The sequence below is a fragment of the Podarcis vaucheri genome (genome assembly GCF_965113315.1).
Source record: "Podarcis vaucheri genome assembly, chromosome: 9".
Classification (NCBI taxonomy): domain Eukaryota; kingdom Metazoa; phylum Chordata; class Lepidosauria; order Squamata; family Lacertidae; genus Podarcis; species Podarcis vaucheri.
Genome location: NC_138767.1, coordinates 83,257,107 through 83,264,833, shown reverse-complemented (window position 1 = coordinate 83,264,833; position 7,727 = coordinate 83,257,107). Strand labels below are relative to the sequence as shown.

At 46.4% G+C, this 7,727-nt stretch overlaps 1 long non-coding RNA gene across 1 annotated transcript; it reads left to right on the top strand.

Moving 5' to 3' along the window:
• Positions 1-507: 507 nt before the first annotated feature.
• Positions 508-5,398, top strand: LOC309540374. Its single transcript, XR_014223226.1, has 2 exons — positions 508-585; positions 4,788-5,398. It is a non-coding gene; the product is annotated as an uncharacterized lncRNA (long non-coding RNA).
• The last annotated feature ends 2,329 nt before the right edge of the window (positions 5,399-7,727 follow it).

The following is a 7,727-nucleotide window of genomic DNA, read 5'->3' as shown; positions in this document are numbered from 1 at the left end:
TAAGCACGACATAGCTTTGTAGACGTTACTCCAGGCATGCAAAACCTTGACATCAATCTGAGGATGATTTTGAAAGAAGTGTCCAATTTTTTTCCAATCGTCTAACTCCCAATTTCCGTCCTGGGGGAACCAGGGGCAGTGAGTGTCCAGGGCTTTTATAAGGGACTTAAGGTCAGCTTTCCGAACAGCAAGGTTGTTACTGGCCAAAAGGAATTTAAGGTCTTTAAAAAAATTTTTCTGTGGTGCAGAGAGAGACTTTCCCATGATTGAAAGAGTTGCAAAAAGAGCAGGGAGCACTTACCGGAGGGATCCTTAGGAGGATGAGGGAGGCGCCTTTTTGCCCTGTCCGGGCGGAAGTAAGTGCTGATAAGTCCGTAACGTAGTCCAGAATCACATTCACACGGGAGCTCTCACCAGGGATCCACTACGTGGATGAACGACGCGTCTGCAGCCCTTGCCAGGCGAGGTGAGGCTGAACGTTGTAAAACAGCATGAAATCCAAAAGAAATCACACGGGAGCACTCACCAGGGATCCACTACGTGGATGAACGACGTGTTGGTGAGTGCTGAATAATGAAAAACAACGTGAAGTCCGAAGGCAGTCACACGGGGCACCAATTGTCGAGTTGCAGCTCGGCATCCAAAGAAAAATCAGTCTCACACCATGATAGGTTCCGAAATATGGCTGCTCCTAGGGCTAATGCAGCACAGCTTTTATTGTGTGAAATCAGAAAGATACAAAATACAAGCCAAGCAGTTTGTTCTAGCCAGCAGATAAAGACCTTCGCACTAGACCGTTCGAGCATCAGGCCATGCTACGTTAACCAATCATATAGGACAGCACGAGCTGTTCACGCGCTGTTCATGCTCCAAGGATGCTTCTAGCTATGAAATCACCCTGCAACAATAAGAACTTTGCTCATGCTTTCATGTACAAGCAATCATTTTCCCACATGTCCCCTTTTCTTGTTTATATTATTAGAGGAAAAGAGGGACCATCATTCCAAATCGTACACTTCATTGCCTAAGCGTCTACACTTTGCAACATAAATTCCTCTTGTAACCCCTGTGGTGGGCCGTGGTCGGTACCACCATGCAGTGCATTGGGAAATCAAAGAGGGTATACATTGAATGCAACAACACACCATAATGAAGCCAGCAATACATGCAATTACAATCAATAATATTTTTCTTAACCATAATCCATTAGGCAACTGTCAGGGCTGCTACCCAGTCCCAGCTCACATAGGACCACGCTACCAGCGTTCACGTTATACAGGTTCCATTTTCAAACTGCAATGTGCAGCCCTACGTCTTCTATGTCAGGCCGGCGAAGATCCGTCTGAGTTTCCGCCTCTAGCACACCAGCTTAATACCCTAGCCTTGCTCCATCTCCTGCGCCTCTCCTTAACGTCTCTGGGTCCTTCTTCCTGGGGTTTCCCCCTGCTCTCCCCCCTTGCTCTGACCGCTGGCGCTCCCTTCTGGGAATCCCCGGACTCACTGGACAGGTTCGGGGATCTCGGGTCGTCATCCCCACTCATCCCTCCTTCGTATTCCTCCCCCTCGCTCTCTGTTTCCTCCCTTCTCTGCGTCTCTGCTCCTGAACCCCTGACAGCAACCAAGAAAATAAGCAATCCCATGGATCAAAACCTTCAGGTGGATTCAAAGGATTATGGGCTATCATTTGTTCCATATAATCAATAGTAGCAGAGATATTGGTCGATTGATCAGTTATATACATGCAGCAATGAGAATGAATTAAGGCACAAATTCCACCTTTAGAAGCAAGGATCACATCTAAAGCATAATGATGTTGAAGAACTACATTTCTTATTTCTGATATTTCTTTGTTAATCATTTTTAAAGCCAAAATGGTGGAATTGAACAAATTTTCTGTCCAGTTTGCCAATTTATGCAGATCACGGTAGTTCATGGCTGCACCTAAAGAAGGCAGAAGGGACCTAGAGATGGCTGTACCTGTATATTGAGAAATAGGTGATTGTACTTCCCTTCTGTTACGCAAACGGACCGCTGGGAGCTTATATATTTTATACACCAAGGGTACTACTATACCTAACGTGCAGGTACCAGAAAAGGCAGAGGGGATTTCTTTGTAGGCACGTGTGCCACAAAATAACCATAAATCAGATTGAAGCAAACATGTAGTTCTGCTGCTCTTTCTCATCCAGTCGAACCAAACATAAAAGTCTCTACACGCAGCTTGTTGTTCATAGGTCGTGTAAGTTGTGACATTATTAATTAAAACCTTTGGTCTGCCACTCATGGTTGTAACATTAAGAAAACAAGAAGATCCATTAATGTATTCATATGTCCAATTACAATATGGATAATGACCTAAATTTTTTTTGCTATTATGATTAAAATGAAAACAATAGGGAGCTGATTCTACAAGCGATAGAAATACAGGAGGTAAACTTATGCGATTGTCCTTCATATTATTGCTATTCTTATATGAAGCATTTACTGGAATGCTAGAATACCACCACCAAAAAAAAAGGTTCAAAGCTTTGAGAAGCTTTTTAAAATCATTTTTCTCAGCAGCTAAAAGGGCACTAGCCAAGCATATTCCGCTTGCTGTAGCCAAAAAGATTGCAACAAGGTCGAGAACAGAGCCCATTGTCGCAGGCCTTGCTAAAGAACCATATTGCAACTTTCTGTCTGGGAACCATGCCAAAGCACAAAAATGAAACAACTGGAACACACTGAAATTCCCTCACCCCCTCCCTTGCCAAGAGTCCACAATAGTGCCAAGACAGCCCTCTGTACATGTTCAGGGGAACACATCATAGGGCAGGACTCCTGAGGGAGGAGAAAAAAAAATATCTGGGGGGTAAAATCCAAGTGATGTCAATAAGGATGAGAATGGTAAATTAGTCCAATGGCTGTTTCTGAGCAACCTGTGTGATATTTCGTGGCTCAATTATTGGCATGTAAAAACCACAATCCAGAAGAAGTCACACAACCATTTCTGCAGATACAGGAGCCCATTTGCTGTAAATAAGTCTGATGTATTGCTCCTTGTACTGCTGAGTCAAAAGTCCAAGCCCAACGAAACGTGATGACACAGATGGGATGGTTGCTATTAGGAGGCAGCAAAACTGTAATGATGTTTGGTGGTTGAAGTGGCTTCCCAGGGAAAAGGGGGGCCAATGCAGTAGGGATGAAGATGGCCTTTCAGCGTGCCAGGAAACACTGGAACAGCTGTGGAAGAGCCTCTTCCATTGCAGAGGTGACTGTGATCTTGTCCGCTTGACTCTTGTGTCCTTTAAGGGCAGAAAATAGTGGAGACAAAGTGGAGGTGGGCAGGTCCAAATAACTCTTTATCCAATTCAGCTGTCCAAGAATTTGTTGTAAATCCACCAGTTTAAGATGATCAGGAAACTGTAGTTGAGGCGTAACTGGAATGGTTGCAGATGCTGTCAGCTTGTGTCCCAGGTACATAATAGGTAAAGTCCGCTGGATTTTTTCCTTAGCCATTGTCAATCCAACAGGTTGTAACCTTTGCAGGAATTTGGGACACGGTGGAGGACAAGGCCGTGGCTAGCAGGCTGTGGCTAGCAGTGCCCACTGACTGGCAGGCTTTAAGCATATCAGCAATGGCTATATTTGATGTTGCCATTAGAAGGCGCAGCTCTTGCGTACAGTGCTCATTTGCAGTATCAAACACAAGCTGGCGTACAATCGGTTCTTGTGCTGCCAGGTCCTGAACTTGCCACTTGAAGGTATTGTACAAGCGATCAACAAATTGTCCATAGAGCTTTGCAGGGCCCTGTCTGACGCTTCCCAATTTGCCATCGTGCTCATTCCTGTCATCAGGGACAGAGGCCAGAGCCTCTTGGGCTGAGGCTGTGGTGGCTGCCCAATACATAGGATCAAGGGCCAACTGTTGGGCAATAGGAAGAAAATTTCCTCCTCCCGTCAGCCCATCGAGAACATCGGTTTGGCTCAGCATGACGGGGGCTGGGGGTGCAGGAGCAATCACAGGAAAGAGATTTGGAGTATCAGCATCAAAAGGCAGCAACGGAGCGGTGGCACAGAGAGATCTTTGAAGAGGAATTGTAGGAGCGGTGCCAAATGCCTTGGGCGGAGGAGGTGGGAGAGCGGGGGGTGCTGCAGAATTTGAAGAATGCAGGGGAGTGACAGGAGGAGCCGAAGGGAAAATGTCCGGCGGTTTAGGAGGTAGGTTTGAGGCAGGCAAAGCGGGAGCCGGGAGGGCGGGCGAAGAAGCTGTTGCAGCAGCCAGAAGAATGTTTGAAGGAGTTAAGCACGACATAGCTTTGTAGACGTTACTCCAGGCATGCAAAACCTTGACATCAATCTGAGGATGATTTTGAAAGAAGTGTCCAATTTTTTTCCAATCGTCTAACTCCCAATTTCCGTCCTGGGGGAACCAGGGGCAGTGAGTGTCCAGGGCTTTTATAAGGGACTTAAGGTCAGCTTTCCGAACAGCAAGGTTGTTACTGGCCAAAAGGAATTTAAGGTCTTTAAAAAAATTTTTCTGTGGTGCAGAGAGAGACTTTCCCATGATTGAAAGAGTTGCAAAAAGAGCAGGGAGCACTTACCGGAGGGATCCTTAGGAGGATGAGGGAGGCGCCTTTTTGCCCTGTCCGGGCGGAAGTAAGTGCTGATAAGTCCGTAACGTAGTCCAGAATCACATTCACACGGGAGCTCTCACCAGGGATCCACTACGTGGATGAACGACGCGTCTGCAGCCCTTGCCAGGCGAGGTGAGGCTGAACGTTGTAAAACAGCATGAAATCCAAAAGAAATCACACGGGAGCACTCACCAGGGATCCACTACGTGGATGAACGACGTGTTGGTGAGTGCTGAATAATGAAAAACAACGTGAAGTCCGAAGGCAGTCACACGGGGCACCAATTGTCGAGTTGCAGCTCGGCATCCAAAGAAAAATCAGTCTCACACCATGATAGGTTCCGAAATATGGCTGCTCCTAGGGCTAATGCAGCACAGCTTTTATTGTGTGAAATCAGAAAGATACAAAATACAAGCCAAGCAGTTTGTTCTAGCCAGCAGATAAAGACCTTCGCACTAGACCGTTCGAGCATCAGGCCATGCTACGTTAACCAATCATATAGGACAGCACGAGCTGTTCACGCGCTGTTCATGCTCCAAGGATGCTTCTAGCTATGAAATCACCCTGCAACAATAAGAACTTTGCTCATGCTTTCATGTACAAGCAATCATTTTCCCACATGTCCCCTTTTCTTGTTTATATTATTAGAGGAAAAGAGGGACCATCATTCCAAATCGTACACTTCATTGCCTAAGCGTCTACACTTTGCAACATAAATTCCTCTTGTAACCCCTGTGGTGGGCCGTGGTCGGTACCACCATGCAGTGCATTGGGAAATCAAAGAGGGTATACATTGAATGCAACAACACACCATAATGAAGCCAGCAATACATGCAATTACAATCAATAATATTTTTCTTAACCATAATCCATTAGGCAACTGTCAGGGCTGCTACCCAGTCCCAGCTCACATAGGACCACGCTACCAGCGTTCACGTTATACAGGTTCCATTTTCAAACTGCAATGTGCAGCCCTACGTCTTCTATGTCAGGCCGGCGAAGATCCGTCTGAGTTTCCGCCTCTAGCACACCAGCTTAATACCCTAGCCTTGCTCCATCTCCTGCGCCTCTCCTTAACGTCTCTGGGTCCTTCTTCCTGGGGTTTCCCCCTGCTCTCCCCCCTTGCTCTGACCGCTGGCGCTCCCTTCTGGGAATCCCCGGACTCACTGGACAGGTTCGGGGATCTCGGGTCGTCATCCCCACTCATCCCTCCTTCGTATTCCTCCCCCTCGCTCTCTGTTTCCTCCCTTCTCTGCGTCTCTGCTCCTGAACCCCTGACAGCAACCAAGAAAATAAGCAATCCCATGGATCAAAACCTTCAGGTGGATTCAAAGGATTATGGGCTATCATTTGTTCCATATAATCAATAGTAGCAGAGATATTGGTCGATTGATCAGTTATATACATGCAGCAATGAGAATGAATTAAGGCACAAATTCCACCTTTAGAAGCAAGGATCACATCTAAAGCATAATGATGTTGAAGAACTACATTTCTTATTTCTGATATTTCTTTGTTAATCATTTTTAAAGCCAAAATGGTGGAATTGAACAAATTTTCTGTCCAGTTTGCCAATTTATGCAGATCACGGTAGTTCATGGCTGCACCTAAAGAAGGCAGAAGGGACCTAGAGATGGCTGTACCTGTATATTGAGAAATAGGTGATTGTACTTCCCTTCTGTTACGCAAACGGACCGCTGGGAGCTTATATATTTTATACACCAAGGGTACTACTATACCTAACGTGCAGGTACCAGAAAAGGCAGAGGGGATTTCTTTGTAGGCACGTGTGCCACAAAATAACCATAAATCAGATTGAAGCAAACATGTAGTTCTGCTGCTCTTTCTCATCCAGTCGAACCAAACATAAAAGTCTCTACACGCAGCTTGTTGTTCATAGGTCGTGTAAGTTGTGACATTATTAATTAAAACCTTTGGTCTGCCACTCATGGTTGTAACATTAAGAAAACAAGAAGATCCATTAATGTATTCATATGTCCAATTACAATATGGATAATGACCTAAATTTTTTTTGCTATTATGATTAAAATGAAAACAATAGGGAGCTGATTCTACAAGCGATAGAAATACAGGAGGTAAACTTATGCGATTGTCCTTCATATTATTGCTATTCTTATATGAAGCATTTACTGGAATGCTAGAATACCACCACCAAAAAAAAAGGTTCAAAGCTTTGAGAAGCTTTTTAAAATCATTTTTCTCAGCAGCTAAAAGGGCACTAGCCAAGCATATTCCGCTTGCTGTAGCCAAAAAGATTGCAACAAGGTCGAGAACAGAGCCCATTGTCGCAGGCCTTGCTAAAGAACCATATTGCAACTTTCTGTCTGGGAACCATGCCAAAGCACAAAAATGAAACAACTGGAACACACTGAAATTCCCTCACCCCCTCCCTTGCCAAGAGTCCACAATAGTGCCAAGACAGCCCTCTGTACATGTTCAGGGGAACACATCATAGGGCAGGACTCCTGAGGGAGGAGAAAAAAAAATATCTGGGGGGTAAAATCCAAGTGATGTTGTCAGGGCTGCCACCCAGTCCCAGCTCACATAGGACCAAGTCCGCCAGCGTTCACTTTATAAGAGTCTTTATTAAGTTACAGGTTTCATTTCCGAACTGCAGCGTGCAGCCCTACACCTTCTGCCCTAGGTCGGCGAAGACCCGTCTGAGTCCCCGCCTCTTGCACACCAGCTTAATACCCTAGCCTTGCTCCACCTCCTTCGCCTCTCCCTACGTCTCTGGGTCCTTCTGCCCCCCTGGGCCTCCTCCCTTCTACTCTCCTCTGACGCTGACCCCCCTGATCCTTCTGCCTCCTTGCGGCGGGCTTTAGGACCTGGCTCACTCTCCGGGCTGCTTACTGCTCCAGCTTCCGCTGCATTTGAACTTGGCGCGCGCGCCCAACTCTCTACTTTCCTCTTAACCGTTGCCTCGCTCTCTGAGGAGGGCGTGACCACCCCTGACTCGTGCCCTCCCTCCTGCTGACAGCCTCCGGAACCCGATGCCTGGCTACCTTCCTCCCTGCTGCTCTCAGTCTTGAGCGTGGGTCCCGACTTCCAGCTGCTACTCTCTGAATCTCCTCTGTTCCCTTCCTCCTG